Here is a 22,832-nt window from a genome sequence, read left to right on the forward strand (position 1 = left end):
GCTGCTGGAATTTCTCTTTATTTGAGCCTTCTTACCAAATAGGCCCGCTATAGGACACCCGGCTACGGCGACAGCATGCGACATACTGCCACAGGAAGGTGTAACAGTGCTGGCTGCGTAAAAAAAATAAACAAGGAAAAAAAACAAGAAGGAGAACGGAACGAAATGCGACAGCAGAACATCCGGCACCTCATCAGGGAAGTAATGAATACTGCTTGCGCACGCGGCGGCGACGAAAAGAACGCGAGCTCAGTGCAAGCTGCAGATGGCGCCACGGTTGCACTACTCCCTCTGCCGTCTACTCACCATCCCTTCGGGCTATAAAGTGCGCGGCGCCCCTTTTATCCCGCACGTGGCTCAGCTCTCAATCCTCATCAAATCCAGCCCATTTATAACGGGGTAACTTCTTTCGGGCGTCGGCGGCGGTTTTTCCGGCTTCTTCCTCGGTCCTCACGGCGGCACCCTTTTCCGCTTTCCTGGGCGCGCTAATAGAAGTCCGACTCAAAAGTGGGACTGTCTCCCCTTCCCTCCCGGTTCTCTCCCCCTCCCCCACCCTTCCCCCCTTCCAGCTCGCGCGTGTGGGGTCCTCGTCTTCGATTTAGTTTCCTCCCCCCTCACCTCCAACTCACCCTCGCTCACCCCCCTTTTGTGACTTCGTCAGTGTGTCTCGAAGCGTTGTAGACGAATCTGTTTCGTCAAAGGGTGTCTTAGGCGAGCAAAAACGAAATAAATATTTTATGAGAAAAAAAAAAAGCCCAGACAAGTTATAGGAAGCCCACGAGGGAATTTCAACCTAAAGGGCGGGTTTGGTTTATTATTATTTCTCGAAGTGTTTTCCTTTATCGCGGTAGTTCTTGAGATCGGTTCGCCTGTCGTCGGTGCTACCTTGAGGATTTTCAATACACTCACCGAAGGTGAATGCGTGTTAGAAGCGATTTAGCTACTCGATTTCGAAGAACTAAAGGCTAGTCCCTGCGGGTTTCATTGTGGCATTCTCAATTCGTCGCCAGACACGGATAATGCAAGTTTCACGAGTATGCCGTGCCCTATTTTGCTGGTCTAGAGCTCTAGAGGCCGGTGAATGTGATCAGACCTTTTTTTGAGTCTTAACGTGAGCCTTACGAACACCTTGTCAAGTGCACCTGTTACACGAGAAAATGAACAAAGTTGCCCTGCATGTGAAGATGTTGGTAAACATGTACACGTTGTCGTAATGATGTTCAAAAAGTTTCTCTTCACAGTGAAGGCTGGCTCTTATAAATGTGCTGTTCATTACTTTTAGTTCTTTCGTAACGGCAAAGGACTGTCGTAGGCAGAATCCTGTTTGAGTTCACGGTTGCTGAGCAGTGTTAGTTAGGGCTAGCTTTAAGGACGCGCACTCTTGATATCCGCGTTTATTTTCTTCTGTCCGCTGGGTGAGCGTCTCCCTTCGTATCCAGCGGTGCGATGAAGGCGGTTATTAAATTTTAGGCTCATCTTCTACGTCACGACGTTAGGGAGGAAACTTTCGTAGAGCCTTCACAAAAAAAGGAAAGAAAAAAGAAAGAGAGAAATAGAAATAAAAAAGCGCGGTAAATTAGAGGCGAGCCACTCATCCCAGCGCCTGAAAAGCATGAAACACATTTCCAGAGCGTATGGGCGGACTATCCCAGCTCTCATGGTTCTAGAATCCCTGCGACGAAACTAATAAAAAAAAATCTTTCTCGAAAAATAGAAGGCGAAACAGTGAGAGTGAGCGATAAATTCAAAGAGAGAGGAGAATCTCATCACCGTTGCTTTTTCTGCTATGAAGAAACCGACGTAGCGAGTACGCGAGAACAAAGAAGGTTTCATTAGAGTTCGCTTCCTTGGCATTTCCTCTAAGTAAACGTAAACTTAGAACATATGAAAGGCAAAAAAGAGATTAAAGTATGAATGAAAAGGAGACTGGAGACGCACGGAAAGCTACAAAACACATGTCTGAGCCTTTCTTTTAGGCTGTTTATTTTCTATCCTTGTCTGCCATCATTTCGTTTCTCTTTTTCCTTTTTTTCCCTCTCTTATAGGGTCCCTTCCCAGCAGGCTCGTCGTTTTTTTTTCTTGCTAGCGCCTTGCGTCTTACGCTTCTTTCTCCAAAGTGTAGCTCCTTGCACAATTCCCCCGAGGTGGGCTGCGCACGCGCCGGTTCTTACTAACGGTGTTGCCACCGGCGGCACCTCTGCTGTCAGCATCCATCAGGGGAAAAGAAGAGAGCATCTTTGCCCTCTTCCTCGCAGCCACACCCTCGCTCCCCCGTCCCTCAGCACCGGCTCCACCACCGTCTTTCTGCCGAATGAGTGACCGCTGCCTGGCAGTGGCGGAGGCAGTGCAAGAGGATGCGCTTCGCCGCTGCCGCTGTGCTGATGCCGCGCTGACTTTCCCGCCTGCTTCGCTCGATCTGGCATCCCCTCTTGGGAAGAAGAAAGGGAGGCGAGGAGGCGGCAGGCGATGTTAGAATGCTCCAGCTTACTGTTTGCTTTAGTGCGCCGTCGCTCGACTCGGGCCTGGCGGGAGGGGAAGCAGGAGAAAGAAATCCGACGCCCGCATTTCGCCGCGTTCATCGGACGCCCCCGGTCAGCCGGCGCACAAGCAGTGTCAGGGCGTTACCAGCATTGCCTTTGTGCAGCGTGTCACCACGGGCGCGCGGGTCCGGTAATCCGCGACGCTTTGTTCGCGACTGTTGCTGTCCCTCTGCGTCCGCGTTTCATCCGCTCAGCTTTCTCTTTTCCTTTCGTGTCTGTCTTGGCTTTGTATATTCGGTTTTCTGTACGTCCCTTTCCAGCCACCTCTTCTGGCGGTCTTCGCTTCGCGACGAGTCGGACGCGGTGCCAGTTTACGTCGGTCGCTCCGTGGGCTGGTCGGTTGGTCAGTCGTCGCCGCTCTGTTTGCGCTGTCCGCCGTCCGCCGCCGTCGGGGACGTAATCATGCCTAAAGCACACCAAATCCTGACAGCTCTTGCCACATTTTCCCGTTTCTTTCGTTTGTACTGCCCCCACCACCCGCCCCCCTTGCCCCCTTGTTTCCTCCATTTGCTGCCGGTCTCACTGCGAACGCTCTTTGACTTTGCACTGATAACTCGGTAGCTGGCCACGTTTCTCAACGAATGTCTCCGGGCTGTGACAGCGTAACAGTCTTTGTAAGGAAAAGTCGGCAGCCAAAGCATGTAATCATCAGCTGCCAAGCCCTTATTAGATTTTGTCATGTCCAGCGGTTCTCGTATTTGTCTGCTTGGGAACTCGCGTGCTAGCAAAAGGAACCTGATTGTTTTCGGTCACCTTTTTCCTTATGTTCCTACTTTTGTACGGGTTCGCGTCCTGTTTACCTTGGATTGACATCGTGTGTCCTTGTGGCCTTTCCATCCTGTATGAACTTTTTCGAGTCACAGTTATACAAGTTGCTGCAAAAAGCTGTTTCAAACACAGAAGAAATATTTCTAACGAAAAGTACAAACGTTCTCTCCGCGGTCTTCGAAGCGATTTCGGTAAGTCGTATTGTTTGCAAAGTGAGTTCTATCTCGCGCGATAACAAGGGCGTTTCAAAGCGCACTTCTTCTTGAGCTCGTAAATAACGCCTTTTAACTGAAATTTGCCAACAATAAAATGGCTAAATCATCGCCGTTGCACTATAAAAATTAAATATTTGTTTAGATCTGAAACGCTGAAGCTCTCGTATATAATGCTTCTCCACGCCTCCTTCCAGTAAATGCACTTCCTTAAAAGGACAGCCATGTCATTTGCGTCCAGCGTGCCGTTGTCAGCTCTCATTACCATACCTGATCTTCATTCGTTGGCCCATTATGCAGAACAGACGATGCCGCGAACGTTCATACGCAAATAGTGAGCTCGGCTCAGCGGCATCGCTTACGCGACCAAACAAACACGGCCGGAATCCCACCCAGCCTTAACCGTACAAAATAAAGGCGGCACCGATTAATAGCAGGCGCTCGGCACAGTATCGGACACCCTGTTGTTACTGACGCACCGGCACATGGCTGGCATATGCTCGCTGTATATTTAAAACGAGAAGAACCAGCTGCGCTATATTGGTGACTGAAGTGGAGGCTGAAGACAGTACCTGTGTTCCCATTTGTATGTTCATTTTAGTTATAAACACGGATGGTAGCTCAAGAAGGAGGCACGCTTATCGCTTCAAGCACTCCGGATAAAAAAAAAAGGAGAGTGGGCATTCATGAAGCGCGCGACTAGTGCGCGCGCGGCAGGCCCGCCGCGCTCACTTCATAAATATTTCCTTTTTGCTGCCGAGTCGAACGCGCACGCAGCACTGCTATCACACCGCGTCGGTGCCAGTAATCGGCCAAGAGAGATCCCCGCCCGGTTGTTCCAGTTTAATCGACCGGCTCCTAATGACCGGCTGCTGTTTAATGCTTTCTTAATGACAAGAGCCAACCGGTCTCCAATATTTCTTTCCCCGAGGCGTGCGCAGCTCGCGACCGAGCTGCGCAGTCCTGAACTTGGGTGATTAGGGGGACCGGTGTCGTTATGCAGATACCTCTCTCTCCTCTCCATTGTCACCACCGTTGTTCATCTCGTCGGTTTTCTACTCTGGCGGGAGGAACGAAATCGTCTAGCGTGCTCGCAGGCTGCTCCGTGCTTAAACATTGCGCCTGTAGTATAGCCGACCCAATGCTTGTCGCGCTAAGCTCGAGGGGGGAATGGTCGTTGCCGCGGAGCAAGGTTTCTTAAGCGGTAGCGAGAGCGAGTTTGCTGATGATCAGTTCGCGACTCTCAAATTTTTGGCCATAATTTCTGTCGGCAGAAGAATTTCCTCACGTGGCTTCACCTTTGGATATCGCCCTCTGATTCCGCTCGTCTCTCGTTGGCGTTGATTACAACATTGTCGCTTCGATGCGACCAAGTCGTTTGCAGCGTCAGTGCTCTGGATAAGTAGGGCAGTTACTGATGCAACGGTGCCTTAATGGCGTCGTAGATTGTGACAAGGATGCGTAGATGGCGTGGAAGAAAGTTCACTCAACTGATATAACGACGCGTTTTATGCGTATGATCAAATGCGTCGGCCGAATTTCGTTTAGCGACTGTTCTGTGCTTCTTGCACTTGCCTAAATGTCGTAGTGAGAAATTGTGTCGTACACAAGGTGACGACGCGGCCTTCCATCTGATCCTGGCGCATTTTTCATTACAGGAACTGAGCATAAAGGTGGCGGTTCGATAACAACTGCAAACTTAATAAATTATTGCCGTAGTGTATTCGGATGATCGTAGCGACTGCAGGAAAATGAATGAATGAATGTGTATTGTTTAGTGGCGCAAGGGCCAGGGATGGCCAAAGAGCGCCATGACTAATTATGTGTTGTTAAGCGCTGATTTGTGAGTTTCGATGGTGGGATGTAACATGGCTGTAAAGTGGCCTAAAATCAATGCGTATCATAGAAGCGTAAAATGATATATAGTATAAAATTATGATAGTGACATATGTAGTTGTCTATGGGTATAGTACGCTTGATAAGTGATCATGACGCTAAAATGCAAGAACATGGAAATAGCTCCTATGCCTCCGGAAGGCCTTTGAGCCCAAAGGCTGGGAGGCAGGCGCTTTCTATTAATGCAGTTACCGCAGCAGAAACCTCAGTTAAGAGGCTGTGCTACGGATTTCCTGGTGATATAACATGAAAACTACGTACATCTTTAAAAAATTCGAACAACGACTGATATTTAAAAAGAGGTTCTATACCTATGAACATTTGAGGATGAAGTGGAATTCGCTGCCGATGTGGGAATGGAAAATGCTTTTTCCTATTTGTGTCTAATTCCCTACATTGTATCAGGATGTGAAGCACGGTAAGTGGCTCACCACATTTATCACACGTGGGTGGATCGCCACTGGACAAGAGGTATGCGTGTGTGCTGTATGTGTGTCCTATCCTGAGTCTGCAAAGTTTTACTTCTGTGTGGCGGTTCTTTGATACCGGGGGCCAGTTGCCAAGATACGGCTTGATAACGTGTAGTTTATTTTCTGTTTCCTTGTCCCACAAGCGCTGCCAGAAAGCCCTCAGTTTTTTTCTTATTGATGGCTTGAGGTCCATTACAGGGACAGTCGTGGAAGTGTTGGAAGCGTTCGTGTGGACGGATGTGGCTAGCTGGTCAGCCAACACGTTTCCCTCTATCTCTCGGTGCCCCGGCACCCAGCATACGACGATATGCTGCTTGGACGCATAGGTGGTTAGTAATGCTGAGTAAAGAGATACAATGACAGGGTTTTGATATTTTTTGACACTTTTCAAAGCGTTTACCACGCTCAAAGAATCTGTATATATAACTGACTTTTGGATATTAAATTCTTTAATGTGTTTAACGGCAGCCAATATCGCGTAGGCCTCTGCTGTGAAAATACTTGTGCTAGGATTCAATACACCGGAATCCGAAAAGGATGGACCGACCGCTGCGTAAGACACGCCAGAATAACACTTCGATGCGTCTGTAAAGAATTCAGGACAGGAGTATTTGTGCTGCAATTCGAGGAAGTGCATTCGGATATGCGCGACAGGCGCGCGCTTTGTGACAGCTACGAAAGATGTATCACAGTGTATAGGTTGCCACTGCCAGGGCGGGGGCCGTATAACCGGGGGCATAAGGTGGTATTCAAGCAGTGCAACCCTTGTTTCTTCAGCTATGTCTCTAATACGTAGTGAGAAAGGCTTTGCCACTGTGGGCCGGTTGCGGAAAAGTTGAGAACTGAACAAATCATTTATAGTGGAATACGCGGGGTGCTCACTGTTTGCGTTCACTCTCAGGAAATACATAAAAGACGAATACGTTCTCTGCAGTTGAAGTGACTATTCATCCGATTCAACGTACAGGCTTTCCACTGGGCTTGTTCTGAAGGCGCCTGTGGACAGGCGAATTCCTAAGTGGTGGATAGGGTCTAGCATCTTCAGAGCAGTTGGTGTAGCCGACTGGTAAACTATGGCTCCATATTCTAGCCGTGTGGGTATGAGGCTTTTATATAGGTTCATGAGACATTTTCTGTCACTGCCCCAGGTTGTGCGTGACAGCACCTTTAAGATATTCATTGTTTTCATACATTTGTTTTTAAGATACTTTATGTGCTGTATAAAGGTTAATTTCGCGTCTAAAATTATGCCTAAAAATTTATGTTCCTTGTTTACAGGCAGACGCTCATCATGCAACACAATTTCAGGATCAGGATGCAGGCCTCTTTTTCTAGAGAAAACGACGACACAGGAGCTTTTTTGTGGGTTCAGTCTGAACCCGTTCTCATCCGCCCATTTGGAGACATTGTTAAGAGCAAGCTGGACCTGTCGCTCGCAGATTGCGAGAGAAGTTGATTGAAATCCTATCTGCACATCGTCAACATATGTTGAATAGAAGATGCTACGTGGTATGTGTAGACGAAGAGAATTCATTTTTACTATAAAGAGCGTGCAGCTGAGCACCCCGCCCTGCGGCACTCCAGTTTCCTGTACAAATTTTCGTGACAGAACGTTGCCCACTTGAACACGGAATGTGCGTTTGGACAGATAACTTTCGATAACATTGAACATATTACCGTGTATACCTAACTGTGAGAGGTCTCTCAATATCCCAAACCGCCACGTAGTGTCATATGCTTTCTCCATATCTAGGAATATTGATACGAAAAACTGCTTATGAACAAAAGCTTCACGGATACGTGCCTCGATACGTATGAGATGGTCATTGGTGGATCGACCCTCCCGAAACCCGCACTGGTATGGGTCGAGCAATTTGTTTGTTTCGAGGAAGTGTAGTAAGCGACAGTTTACCATTTTTTCGAAAACTTTGCAGAGGCAACTTGTTAACGCTATCGGTCTGTAACTTGATACGGAGGAAGGATCCTTTCCGTGCTTTAGAATTGGGATTACAACAGCCTCCTTCCAAGCAGAGGGGATCTCGCCGGAAAACCATATAACGTTGTAGAGGTAAAGGAGGGTTTTTTGTGTTTCGGGGGGTAGTTGTTTCAACATCTCATATATTATGCGGTCTGAACCTGGGGAGGATGTATTACAACAGTTCAGTGCTGCCTGCAGTTCTGCTATGGAGAAGGGTTCGTTGTACGCCACACTTTTAGCACATTTTCTTTCCAACTTTTGCTGTTCTATTCGCGTTTTGTTCTTTAGGAAGGTTTCGGAGTAGTGCGAGGAGCTCGATATGTGTTCAAAATGTGCACCAAGAGAGTTGGCTTGATCTTCCAGGCTTTCTCCGTGGCTGTTTACTAAAGGTAAGGAATACGTTTGTTGCTCGTTGACTTTCTTAACTCTATTCCAGACTTTTCTCTCATCTGTGTAAGAGTTAATGCTTGATATAAACTGTGCCCAACTCTCTCGTCTAGCTTGTCGGCGTGCTCTCCTTGCCTGGGATTTGACATGTTTAAAGTTTTCCAGGTTTTCTGCTGTTGGCGAGTCGCGAAGCAGTGCCCACGCTTTGTTCTGGTTCCTCCGCGCTTGCCTACATGCATCGTTCCACCAGGGAACACGCCGCTTAGAACCAGTGCCGCTCGCTTGAGCAATACACTTAGAGGCGGCATCAAGTATAAAAGCTGTAAAATATCTGACAGCATCAGCTATGGTTAAACCGGACATCTCAGTCCACGTCATGTGAGTAAGAGCTCGGTACCGTTCCCAATCGGCTGAGTCAACCTTCCACCGGGTGACCTGCGGGAGAAGTTGATCTTGTTCCGTGGTACTTAAGATTATTGGGAAGTGGTCACTGCCATACGGGTTATTAAGCACACTCCATTTAAAAAAAGGTAAAAGCGTCGGCGATAAAATGCTAAGATCTATGGCAGAATACGACTTGTTAGCCAGGTTAAAATACGTGGGCTCCTTTGTATTCAAGAGACATGCTCCAGAAGTAAAAAGCAGCTGTTCGATGACGCGACCACGCGCATCACAACGTGAATCGCCCCACAGACTACTGTGCGCATTAAAATCACCAAGAATCAAATAGAGCTCCGGGAGCTCATCTATTAATGATTCTATATCGCGTCTGTGAAGGTGATAATGTGGTGGTATATACAAGGAGCAGATGGTTATGAGTTTATTTAAAAGTACGGCTCGAATGGCCACTGCCTCAAGGGGCGTTTGGAGCTTGAAATGCTGACATGCTATACTTCTGTCAGCAATGATGGCTACACCGCCAGATGATGCGAGAGCATCCTCGCGGTCTCTTCGGAAAGTCATATATTGTCGGAGGAAGTTGGTGTGCTTGGACGTTAGATGGGTTTCCTGCACACACAGCACTTTAGGATTAAACTTAGAGAGAATTTCTTGGACATCATCTAGGTTTCTTAATAGTCCTCTAACATTCCACTGTATGATGTTATGCATGTTGAGGAAAAAAAAAGTGCTGTGTGTCTCGAGAGAGAGGAGAGTGATGTTACTTTACAGGGCCTTTGTTAGGCCCTGTAATTGGTGTTTTGTCTTTTCTGGAGCGGTCAAGAGAACCTCGCCGCTCCTTCGACGCTAACTGCGCCGTTTGGCTTGAATTGGTGTCCATAGCCTCTTGCAAGGCGCTGGACACCCGCTCCAAAGAGCGATGTGTGCGTCGCGTAGACTTCATCTCAAGCGACGAAGTCTTCGTCCCCACCAGGCCGGAGGTCGACAAGACCCCTGTGGCCTCTGCGGTGCCCTGGCTGCTGCCGGAGCTTGAAGAGGCCACTGGTGTTAACACTTCGAGAGAGGGCAGGGCAGCGTTGGCTGCTCCCACCTTGGGGCGGGTGGCGCAAGCCTCGGCACGCTAGGCGTGGAACGGGCTGCCGCCAGAAGCCGTTGTGGTGCCGCCCCCCGTTGCACCACTTCAGCGAAAGATGTTTTCAATGTAAATAACGAGGATACCCTTTGTCGTGCTTCACGGAATGTAATGTTCACCTTAAATTTTATAGTAATTATTTCCTTTTCTTTCTTCCAGGCTGAACAAGCTCTGGAGTATGCAGGGTGACTGCCTTCGCAGTTCGGACAATGTACCTCATCATTTTTGCAGTCATCAGCAGAGTGACCGGTTGTGCCGCACTTTGCGCACATAAGCTGTCCTCGGCAGCTCTGGGATGCGTGACCAAATCTCTGACATTTGAAGTAACGTCGCGGGTTCGGGATGTAGGGTCGAAGATGAAGCTTTAATAAAACTTGGTGCTGGGCTAGTTGGTGATGCATTCTTTAAAACTGATGGTAGCGCTAAAAAGGAACGGACACACGAAGAAAAGACGACACGACGACGAAGAAACGCTACTGACAACTGGTTTATTCTTCGCAAGAATTCTATATTTAAAAGAGTCACAACACATGCGCACAACCGAACTACACCAGCCTTCTTTATCGCCATATCAAAAACAATGTCATGCACGCGAAGCGCGAAGATAAAACTCCCGAGCAGCAAGAAGTGAACACATGACCAATTGAAGAAAACCCATACCGTTATGGTTTTTCAAATTTCCCCAGAAGTGTGCGCTCAGCCGAGTACAAATTAATTGAAGCATCGCTAATGCACAGACCCGCCTTTTCTTGTACGTGGAAAGCTTCCAGCAAAACTCTAGCTTTTGCACTTGCACTTCTGCCCAGAACCTTTGCTTCTTTAAACCGTGGCACGCACTCGCAAGCTATCACATGCGAAACTGAATTCGCAAGTTTGTCTTGTTTTGTTATGTTTTGAGAGTCCTCTTTTCAGTCCACAGCAGGAGTGTCTCTTGATGATTTTTTAAAGCTTTTAGAATTTTACCTGAGTGTCACTTTTATCCTTTTTGACAAGCAGCCTTTTCTGCAGCGCAGTGGCATTTGTATAGGGTCCTGTGTTGCACCTATCTTGTGCGACATCTTTTTAGCCCATGTTGATCGCCTTTTGGATCAAGATTTTATTGGAGGCCCGGTTTTAAAAGTTTTTAGGTATGTCGACGATTTTTTGATCTTTTTAAAAGATCGTAATGACATTTCTTTTGAAGAGTCTGTACAACAGGTCTTAATTACCTTTAATGACCATGGTAAAGGCCTGGCTTTTACCCATGAACTTCCGCAAAATAGCGCGATACGTTTTTTAGACCCCAGGCTGAGGATAACTAAGGGACACACCTGTTGGGGGTATTTCCCACGTGCAAAGAAAGAACCTTTGCCCTATGAATCATCCCACTCAAAGACCGTGAAAAGAGCAATTGCATCGCTCTGCATGGAATCGGCGCTTCAAAAGTCGTGCCTGCACGAAATGCCTTTTAGTTTTGACTATCAGGTTCGCAGGCTATTGGCCGCAGGTTTCCCGTGCTCGGTCCTCGTAGCTGTCGCTGATACCCTCCTCAAGAAATTTGGGCCCCGACGAATGAAGGCTGCACCTGAACACGTGAAGACCAAACCTGAGGTGATGCCTTACATTCATAAGGTTTCACACAACCTCAAAAAGTGGCCAGCATGCACAACGTGCCGCTTGTTTTTTCTGCGCCAAACAAGTTGGCGAGGCTGTGCCCCCGCATCTGCAGTGAAGGTCAGCGCGGTTGCAAAAAGCAGCATGAAGATGTCTTCGTCAGGTGTGCCCTAGGAGTGGTATACCTTATTCCCCTGTCCTGCGGCAAGTGCTATATCGGGCAGACGGGGCGTTGCCTGAATGACCGCTTAAGGGAACACTCTCAAAACATAACAAAACAAGACAAACTTGCGAATTTAGTTTCGCATGTGATAGCTTGCGAGTGCGTGCCACGGTTTAAAGAAGCAAAGGTTCTGGGCAGAAGTGCAAGTGCAAAAGCTAGAGTTTTGCTGGAAGCTTTCCACATACAAGAAAAGGCGGGTCTGTGCATTAGCGATGCTTCAATTAATTTGTACTCGGCTGAGCGCACACTTCTGGGGAAATTTGAAAAACCATAACGGTATGGGTTTTCTTCAATTGGTCATGTGTTCACTTCTTGCTGCTCGGGAGTTTTATCTTCGCGCTTCGCGTGCATGACATTATTTTTGATATGGCGATAAAGAAGGCTGGTGTAGTTCGGTTGTGCGCATGTGTTGTGACTCTTTTAAATATAGAATTCTTGCGAAGAATAAACCAGTTGTCAGTAGCATTTCTTCGTCGTCGTGTCGTCTTTTCTTCGTGTGTCCGTTCCTTTTTAGCGCTACCATCAGTTTTAAAGAATGCATCACCAACTAGCCCAGCACCAAGTTTTATTGAAGTATATTTCTAGTACAGTGGGCCCATCTTTTTGTGTGTTTTCACCTTCGGCGTCTCACGTCACGTCACCCTCGTTCATCAACCTTCTTCTGAGCCACATCGTCAATGCCACTTGCCGCGCACGACGCCTAGCCTTCTGCCTTCGGAAAGGCTGGATACCGAATGAAGTTGTCGCGCTCTTCGGCCCGATCAAGCCTTCCTGGGCCCATGTTAAAAGACTGTGCAAGATTCTCAGAGCAGAGGTCTTGCGCCAAGTAAGGCACTTCCAAGACTGGCTACACCTGGCCTGCAATACCCAATACCCAGAGTGGCTCGCTGCACGGATGTATCGCGCCTTCAAGTCTCAGGCTGCTCAAATCACAGAGGTAAATTGGTCATTCTTACTTAAGCACCTTCTCAGTAATGTTGCAAGAAATGAGTGTGCACCCAAGAAGGCAGTTATGGTTGTAGGGGATGTCACGATTCCCGAGAAGGTTCAGCAAGTTTTGCAAAAAGGGCCAAAATACGCTGTTGATGCATTTGTGCCAGTGCACGACCTGCTCGCCACTAATCGAAACATCGCCCAGAAGGTTAAAGGAGAAGACCGTGAGAGGTGCCTTCTTGAGGGAGTAGACAGCATCGCAAAGGTTGTTCCCAACACGGCCAGTCGTACCTCGAGACGTGCGTTAGACGGGATTGTTGCACATTTCAAGGAACACAAGCTCTCTCTTTTAGAAGCGGACAAAGACGGAGGCTTCGTCGTCATGCACGCGGGCATGTACAAGGAAAAAGCCTTGCAAGCAGTAGAGAAGAACTTTGTGCGAGTAAAGAAAAGCGATGTGCGTGTAAAAACCAGGTTCACGAACTTCTGCAAAGAGTTGGATCTGACAAAATTAGGCAATGATATCTCCAATTGCAGAGGTAACTCCTTGAATGCCTTCTTCACAGCAAAAACCCACAAGCCCGGTATTCCTTTTAGGACGATTATTAGTGAGAACGGAACCTGGCAGCAATGTGTCAGCCACTTTCTGCTAAGTAAACTGAAGTCGATAAAAGGGAACGACCCCTTCCTGACCAAAAAATCCCAAGAAGTTACGAACTTTCTCCGGAATAACCGCCGTATCGGTTATGCTTTCTCTGGGGATGTTGAGGATTTATTTTATTCAGTCCCTCAACCTGAACTCTTAGTTGCTGTGAAGGAAGCTGTCGAAAATTCAGGCGAACTCTCTTTTCAGTCCACAGCAGGAGTGTCTCTTGATGATTTTTTAAAGCTTTTAGAATTTTACCTGAGTGTCACTTTTATCCATTTTGACAAGCAGCCTTTTCTGCAGCGCAATGGCATTTGTATAGGGTCCTGTGTTGCACCTATTTTGTGCGACATCTTTTTAGCCCATGTTGATCGCCTTTTGGATCAAGATTTTATTGGAGGCCCGGTTTTAAAAGTTTTTAGGTATGTCGACGATTTTTTGATCTTTTTAAAAGATCGTAATGACATTTCTTTTGAAGAGTCTGTACAACAGGTCTTAATTACCTTTAATGACCATGGTAAAGGCCTGGCTTTTACCCATGAACTTCCGCAAAATAGCGCGATACGTTTTTTTAGACCTCAGGCTGAGGATAACTAAGGGACACACATGTTGGGGGTATTTCCCACGTGCAAAGAAAGAACCTTTGCCCTATGAATCATCCCACTCAAAGACCGTGAAAAGAGCAATTGCATCGCTCTGCATGGAATCGGCGCTTCAAAAGTCGTGCCTGCACGAAATGCCTTTTAGTTTTGACTATCAGGTTCGCAGGCTATTGGCCGCAGGTTTCCCTTGCTCGGTCCTCGTAGCTGTCGCTGATACCCTCCTCAAGAAATTTGGGCCCCGACGAATGAAGGCTGCACCTGAACGCGTGAAGACCAAACCTGAGGTGATGCCTTACATTCATAAGGTTTCACACAACCTCAAAAAAGTGGCCAGCAGGCACAACGTGCCGCTTGTTTTTTCTGCGCCAAACAAGTTGGCGAGGCTGTGCCCCCGCATCTGCGGTGAAGGTCAGCGCGGTTGCAAAAAGCAGCATGAAGATGTCTTCGTCAGGTGTGCCCTAGGAGTGGTATACCTTATTCCCCTGTCCTGCGGCAAGTGCTATATCGGGCAGACGGGGCGTTGCCTGAATGACCGCTTAAGGGAACACTCTCAAAACATAACAAAACAAGACAAACTTGCGAATTTAGTTTCGCATGTGATAGCTTGCGAGTGCGTGCCACGGTTTAAAGAAGCAAAGGTTCTGGGCAGAAGTGCAAGTGCAAAAGCTAGAGTTTTGCTGGAAGCTTTCCACATACAAGAAAAGGCGGGTCTGTGCATTAGCGATGCTTCAATTAATTTGTACTCGGCTGAGCGCACACTTCTGGGGAAATTTGAAAAAACCATAACGGTATGGGTTTTCTTCAATTGGTCATGTGTTCACTTCTTGCTGCTCGGGAGTTTTATCTTCGCGCTTCGCGTGCATGACATTGTTTTTGATATGGCGATAAAGAAGGCTGGTGTAGTTCGGTTGTGCGCATGTGTTGTGACTCTTTTAAATATAGAATTCTTGCGAAGAATAAACCAGTTGTCAGTAGCGTTTCTTCGTCGTCGTGTCGTCTTTTCTTCGTGTGTCCGTTCCTTTTTAGCGCTACCATCAGTTTTAAAGAATGAAGCTTTACATAGCCGGTTTCAAGTGTCTCGGGTAAAGTAGTTGAACTGAAAGTGAGTATTAAATGCTTCGTTGCGATTTCATTGTCATTCCGTCTGATTTTGATGCGCTGCACATGGATTACGCCTTGGTCCTTCCATCCATCCAGGAGTTCTTCTTCATTCAATGCCATTAAGTCATCATCTGATACTACGCCTTTGACTGTGTTCATAGTTCGATGTGCGCTGACAGAGACAGGGATGTTACCAAAAGCTACGAGATGTGAGAGTCTGTTGTACTGTTCTTTGTCTTTTAGTTCGAGGAGCAAATCCCCACTTGCCATCTTTGTTACTTTATAACCAGCTCCAATGGTCTCTTTTAGGCACTTGGCCACAAGGAATGGGGAAATTGCTCTTGCTTTTGTGGATGTTTGTTCACAGTGAAGGACGTGGAATTTCGGGAATGTTTCTTTGTTTCTGGGTAAGAACAGCGAGGTTGCGTCGGTGCGTACCCTTTTCGAGGCACGATCGGGTGAAAACGGGTTGGAGGATCCCATGGAAAAAGAGAGTTTTTCGGCAACGGCGTCTGCCACCCACCACGGAGCCCAACAAGGGGTCGTGGCAGAACATGAAAACAAGTCTGCACAGCGCCAGCAGTATGCCGTTACTATGACCCAATATGGTATACCCAAGGTAGGACAGCCACACCAGGTTAACCCTTGCCGCCAGGAAAAGTCGAAATGAATGGAAAAGATGAGAAGACAGGAAAGATAAAAAGTGGAAGAGAAAGACGAAGACAAGGGTAGAGAGAGACAGGAAAAGGCAACTACCGATTTCCCCCGGGTGGGTCAGTCCGGGGGTGCCGTCTATGTGAAGCAGAGGCCAAAGGGGTGTGTTGCCTCCGCCGGGGGGCCTTAAAGGTCCAAACACCCAGCATCAGCTCAACCCCCAGGATCCCCCTTTCCCCAGACACGGCTAAGCCACGCACGGCTACACGCGGGAGGGTCCAACCCTCGTGTGCTCGGGTCCGTGGTGTCGCAACGCACCAAACGCCTGCTGACGCAGACGCCCCTGCGGGGCGCGACTGCAGGAAAAAATAAAACATACCAGAAACCGATCTGATGTTATTCCTATATCTGAACGTCAAATATACGTAACCACCGACGCAAGTGTCGGGTGGTAAGCCGCCAGCGTTATTTGAAAACCCCAATAAAATGCTCTTCTTCTTTATGGGGGGTCACCCTTGTTTCCTTTCAACGCAAATAGAATTGCCTACATCGAATATTTTTCTTATCCCATTGGAAGAGCAGACGCGGGGAACGCGTTGATGTGTATGGGCTTCATTGTGGCCGAGCCAGCGTAGTGAAAATAGATAACCGGATGAGGAGGGCGGTGGCGGCGCTTGTGATTGGTCCGCTTCCTCTTAGCTTGCCGTAGCTGGTCAAACTCGAGGTGGCGTGCAATGGAAGGTTAAAAATGCCACTAAAACGGATCCTCAGAGAAGTCTAGTTGGTAGAGCGATGTCGTGTACGTGTCGAAAGGGCTCGACAAGCTTATACTGCCACGCAAAACGTTTTGTTATAAGCAAATAAATCTATGCTCCCCAGCAGTTCCGAGATGCCAGTGCCAGCTATCTTCTATTCCTTTCAGAACGGGGGAGTCTGCCGCTATTCAGAAAAAAAATCAATTTCCTCCGGCATATTAATGCATCTATAACGCGTAAACGTCACTTTCGCGCGGTGAGTTCTTGCAGTTTTGTACCGTCGCGGGACAAGATAGGCTGAATCCGCGCAGCCGGAGGCTTTTGACCAAGAGCAGATGGCTAATTACGAATATGAAAAAAGGCGTTGAATCAGAAATAGGTGTTTTTATTTTGTTCGGTCTAATCATGTATAATCAATGTGTACACGTCATATCACATGCGGAGTGTTCACTGTTCCCGTGACGTCGTGTGAAAGACAGGCAAACGGGGGGGTGGCGAAAAAAATTCTTGGACTAATTGTGAAGAGCTGACTGTAGAATTGGAATAAAAACAGTTCGGAATAGCTTTAGGTTATAGCGACCATACTCTTCTAGAAGGGTACACGTCTTTCAGCGTTAGGTGTCATTGGCAGCTAGCCAAACCTGCATGCTGATTTCAAATAACGACAACTTTATAACACTGCTGACTCACGGTCTGTGTCGCGAGTACTATTCCTGCCCACTTACATGCAATTATGGTTCAAAAGGCGCACCATAGGGGATCATAGGCCCAGAGGGCAACTCACAGCATCTCAACAGAGTTGCTTAAGTTATCTAACGTCCTTGCGTTTTCAATGCAAAGAAGGGACGATGGGAAGGGCGCAATTAATTGTTTAAGCCCTTTCTCATTTCCGCATTAGGACTTCGGTAGCTATGAACAAGGATTCAGATCATAAGAACTACACCACGTTTACATCTCACGCTACAATCAGCCATCAGGAATAGCGGGATATTTAAACAGTTTGATCTGATGAGTTTAGTCTCACCTTACGGGCTTTGCCCAGGCGAACAGCTACATGTCATTCGCGTTCTTTTTTCTCTTTTAAAGGAAGATCAAAGAAGAAAAAATTTACTCTGGCGGCGAAAATACATATGTCTCAACAACGATTACCACATTGCTTAGTCTTTTCAATTGTAGTACAAGTCATCTTCTACGGGTGTTTCTACAGACTCGGCTTCAAACACTTCACGCGATTTAAAATGACGGGTGCATACATTTTAGTGATTCGGAAAGCGCCTTAAAAATTCTGTCTGTACCAATTCAATTCTGCTGGTAATATGAGACAAGAATCTAGCAGCCAACTAGCCCGTTGAACAGCATCACTTGCAATGTTTTAGAGAATATTATGTTGTCACTTCTAGGGGCGGCGGCAACTCAAGCAATTTTGCGAGGACATTACAAGAGAAGTTTTGCGGTTCCCAACACACTCAACATCAGCCGCGCCGCATTGTGCTTTCCAACAGGTGAGGTAAGCAGGGTAATTATTGCAATCGCTACAAGTCTAACGAGAGCTCGAATTTGTCTAGCAGCTAGGCAGAAGTGGGTGCATTATGTCAGTACTGTTCCAAGCTGAGGAAGCGGATATATAATGTTCCGACAAATTCATTACAGGTGTGCGCGACTACATCACCTCGATTTATTGTCTAGACGCTGATAAAAGTTGCTTGCTGTGTCCTCATTTTACGTTAAAAAGAAGTTTTTACAATTTCTGCTAACCATTCACTAAATGTATTTTGACCGTACACTCACCGTGAGTTCCGCACAATACGCTATTTATTTGTGCCTGAGAGGAACTGTAGACGAAACGTATAGATACGCTTGAGAGTAAACGTTTCAGTTCTGTGTACATGTTTATTTTTATGAGAGCATGCTGCCAGTCGTGTCTTTTTTATATGAGCGTTAATTTTCCCATATGTTAAACATTTATCATTGCAGATGTTCTACTCTGGTTACCACGCCTATTCATATCGATCACCGGTGATCGATGCTTTAAATCGCCGATTTCAACATGTTGGAGTGATTTCTTTGACACTTAGTGCCACACAGTTATTATTACAGGCACTGCACTTGTAGAACCAGTTTAAATCTTCTCGTTCTGGCGAAGGTGTTATTTGCGACACGCTTTCTTGCGAACTAATGTGCGTGTATTGTAGCGAAAACGGGGGTGGCTGTCATCCGTTGCCGCGTTCGAAAAAAAAAAAGGCGCGCGGCTCGTGATTACGCCAAACTAACATCAATTTTTGTGATAAAAAGAGTCCCAGTAAGTCAGGAATCAAATCATGTCGTTGACTTTGCCTTCTGACAATGCTGAGCGACGATAATTATGCACGAAAATGGCGCCATCTGTTCACCAGTGAGCGTTGCTTTGGATTCCAAGGAGTTTTATTCCACGAAATCGCATTTCTGAAGTTCCGCCGCCTGTCCAACAGCTCGACCTGGCATTTTCAGCCAGTTTACAAGAGTTTCGCTTTCGTTTCTGATGCGAAATCCCGGCGAGTGGCGTTGCCACTGCTACTACGCATTCATCGCAGTCGCTCACATGGTGGCATTGCCCCGTGCGATTGCGCCGCGAGAAAAGCGTCCCGCCCGGAACTGTGCTAGACCCGAATTTGAATTTAGTGATGAGGACTCGAGCTACGAGTCCGAAGGTGGCATCAAACCAGATTTAAGCTCTGACGGTGGCGATGTTTTAAGTAAGCCGAGGACATCCGCAGCTGTTCCCCCCAACATGAGGCGGCGCCGGAACTAGGTCACTGGACACGGCGGCCACTCACGAGAGCGAAAGCATCGCAGCTCCCCCCGAATACAAGTGGCGATTAGAGGGAACGCTCGCCGATTGCGCTCTGTCCGCTCCCGCAAGCACGCACCGCTCCTGTCCGCAAGAAGGTGAACGGACCGACCTCCGAAACCACCGTGCTGTGTCTGCGCACTTATCGCACGGCTGGGATTACACGTAGCGCTGTCAACTACGCATTGATTTCCTGTTCGCCAGCGAGATTCGTTTACGACCTTAAGCGGTCTCCTTCCTAGTGCGCGCTTATCTGCCGGTGTTGGTGCTATACTGATTATCTGCGTAATACGTGCTTTGCTTGGTGAGGACGTGCTGCCAGCGGCAGCAAAAAATAAATAAATAAATAAATAAAAATTCAGTTCTCGCCCAGGAGGCCGCCCGGAGCACAACTTAGCCTAGCACTACGTAGCAGTGCAATACATTTTACAACTGCGCGGGATTTCTGTTGTTCTTCGCCGCCGAGATGATAAAAACAACCAGTACATATACAAGCGCTTATGATTAGATGCATATGGTGGGGTTGCCCTGCTACGCTGTGAGAGATTGGTCCTAGAAAAAGGCGACTCCATGAGAACTGGTGACGTTTACTGGACTTCTCATCAGACCATCCTCAGAAGTAGCCAAAAAGGCAAGGCTGCAAAATGTCTTACGAGGATCGCAAAGTTGAAAAAGAAAGAAAAACGTATTATGGAAAAGTGCAAAATGCATCTACGCTTCACAAAAAGAAGGAACGGCTTCACCGCATGGCAGATGCAATGGGAAAATTCCTGGTCTTCATTTCTTTCTTGTATCTGAAGAACGGCACACTACTGAGCATTTATTTTATCAGACATTATTCCTGGGTGATTTATCTTTGAAATATATATTCTGAATTTCCTTTCATAATTATACTTTTGTAGATATGTTCTTATATTGTTGCTTTTATCAACTGGCCATAAAAATTGAGTTTTCTAGAATTCTTGCAGAATAATTTTTGCTTTGCAACGTATGTTTTTGAAAAGAGCATTTCATAGTGAGCAATTTGCTGTGCTGCAGTGTGTGCTGGAATATTATTTGTAGTTGCAAAGAGTTTTCTCTGAGACCTATAAAAACGACCGTTTTCCTGCGGTAACGAAAGAGTTAAGTGGCGTGGCAAGGGAAACAAAAGGTTATTGCTGCAGAAACGCCATTTCATTTTATTTTCAATTATCGTACCTCCCTTACACCTGCTTATTTTACGGCCAGTAGGGCCGAATGATATACCTGTAGTTGCGTATGAAGAAGTGTATAACTGAATTTAAAAAAGTAGTTTTGGTGTATCAATGAAATGTTTACGGTGTACATGCATGCATCTTTTAAGACGCGGTGCAGTCGTCCTGAATGTGAGCGATATCGTGCTTTAGAATTATTTCTGTTGAATGCTCTTCCTTGTGAAATTTTATACGACAGAGCAATCAATACGTCTTTTAATGCACTTGCAAAGAACAGAAAGCTTCCCATTTCACGACTGTCATGGCTTGGCATTACCTCATGGCGAGCTGGCTCGCTAAGGCAGCCACGAATCAAAAACACTCTTGCGGAGCGCAAGTAGATGCAAATGCAAGTTGTAATAACATAAAAAAAACAACCTACTTTGCATATGCGGAGCTCGTCGCCCCGGAATTGTCTTCGAAGATAAGCCTCAACCTCATCAGCGCGAAACAGTTGCAAAGAAATTTGGTGATGGTTCTCTTTCCTATTTGGACAAAGCCCTTGTCAAGTGTTGATTTTTTTTTTCTGCGTAAGTTTGTGAGCCTGCCATCTACGCGGTAGGCTGTCAAATCGGCGCTCGTTATGCAATTGGCGAAAAGATGACAAATAAATGACAGCTGACCTGGCCGTGATGGTCGAGTGGTGCCACGTGATGCAAATTTTGACGCAGAAACGGTAGCTGCGCTAGTGCGTTCAGTAGCAACGTTCACCTTGAATGGCTGTTCGACGGCGAAGGGAACGATTGTATCCCCCTAACCCCCAGATGCGATCGCGTTCTGCACAAGCATGATTCTGTGGTTACGTTATCGTTTAGCATGTGGGTGCTGTTTCATACAAAAATTACCAGAGGAAACTCTGGCACTGTGGTAGTTCAGCTACCATGGGAATGGCGGGAGGCACACGCATTTGTATAACTTTCATGCTTGTTACTTTCGGCGTTATATATTACGCCTTACTTCGCTAAATTTCCTAGCAATCGCACCTTTTTGTTAAAACTGAACGCGACAATACGTTTCTGTGCATGTGCGCAGTGAATGCGCACGATTGTCATTCATAAAAAAAAAGTTTGTGTTGAAAATGCTCAATTCACAAAGCCACAAGATTGTTTAGGTAAATCCGGTAAATCTACAAAATTTAGGTAAGTCTGTGGCTGTACCTTCTAGAAGTAATTTTTGTAGAAAACAGAGTGGACAAACATATGGAGTGCTTGGTGTGAGTGCTACGTCTAGAACATTCTTGCGTAACGACATTCTTGCGTTACGAGAATGTTATTCTTTTTACATTCTTGCGTTACATTCTTGCGTTACGAGAATAATATTGCTTTTATTGCACAATAGACCTGAATTTGTTTCGCTCGATGCGGGTGCATATAAGTCGCTTCTGTATTTATTCTTTTCTGGTTATGTTTTCATTTACATTTTTTGTACACTTAGTGTGTTTGTGTGTTTGGGGTATGTGTGCTCTTAATTACACACAAAGTGTTAGTTATACCTTTCAACTGTGTAATGGGGCAGCCGGTTTTAATGTAACCTACCTCATCATTTGCATGCAGTTAATAAACAGCAACAACAAACAGCAATCTGCGAGCATGTGAACAAAGCATGCTGTCCACACGCGCTCCGCCACTCGGGAACGACAGATAAAATTTGGGGCGCACCTGCTCGGACCTTGACGTCCCTGCTGACGATGGTGCCAACCCCGTTGGTTGCCGAGCAGCGGTACGTGGCGTGGTGCACGTCGGCCGCGTACTCTCGCTCTCCGAATGCCCGGAACACGAGCGTGCCGTCCTGCAGCACGCGGCGTAATCCGTTCGGAGTAGCCGAGGCGACCGGAACGTCCTCCGGGCCGCCCTTGCCCGAGGTGGTGGCGGTGGTACCCTTCGCGACCGCGGCACCGCTCTGAGAGTCAATAGCGTGACCTTGGTGCGTGTGCCACGTGACCTGGAGTCGCGGCGAACCGGACACTGAGCAAGGAACGTGGGCACCGGTGGCGTTGCTGAACACCACGCGGTTTGGAGGCTCCACGAGGAACACCGGTCGTGCCAGCTCTGTTGGTAAAAAAGAAAGCAACAATGATTTTGGTGTGAGGAATCAAGGTGCAACAGGATAAGGACAATGACAAGTGATCTGTACCATGCTATAAGCACACACTTCGTTCTGCAGCAACAACGGCGAGAAATTATTTTTGGTTGTCTTCTTTTAGTTATGCCGCAACTTTAGGCCCAGCACGCCTAAACGATTCGATTCAATTCGGTGTGTTTAGTTAGGTAGTATATGGAAAAGCATTGGCCGATTTGACAAGCGACTGACGCCCGCTTGAAGGCGTACAAAAGCTCTTTTCGTACATTTAGAATTCGGTTAATGGTAATTCGCAGTGTCGGGCCTCATAGCGGCTTAAAAACGACACTGCAAGACAATTGTTTACAGAGAACTTAACGCTATGTCGTTTTGCTTGTGCCTTTACATGCGTATGTTGTGAGGAAA

General features: G+C 47.0%; 1 protein-coding gene across 1 annotated transcript in view; it reads right to left on the reverse strand.

Moving 5' to 3' along the window:
* The window catches only part of LOC135919174 (cell adhesion molecule Dscam1-like), a 283,407-nt gene extending 260,984 nt beyond the window's left edge, over positions 1-22,423 (reverse strand). The window contains exon 1 of the mRNA XM_070536458.1: positions 22,007-22,423. The gene's annotated coding sequence lies outside the window, so the exon portion shown is untranslated. The remainder of the gene's footprint in view (positions 1-22,006) is intronic.
* Positions 22,424-22,832: the final 409 nt, after the last annotated feature.

This window comes from Dermacentor albipictus, chromosome 3 (genome assembly GCF_038994185.2).
Source record: "Dermacentor albipictus isolate Rhodes 1998 colony chromosome 3, USDA_Dalb.pri_finalv2, whole genome shotgun sequence".
Taxonomy (NCBI): domain Eukaryota; kingdom Metazoa; phylum Arthropoda; class Arachnida; order Ixodida; family Ixodidae; genus Dermacentor; species Dermacentor albipictus.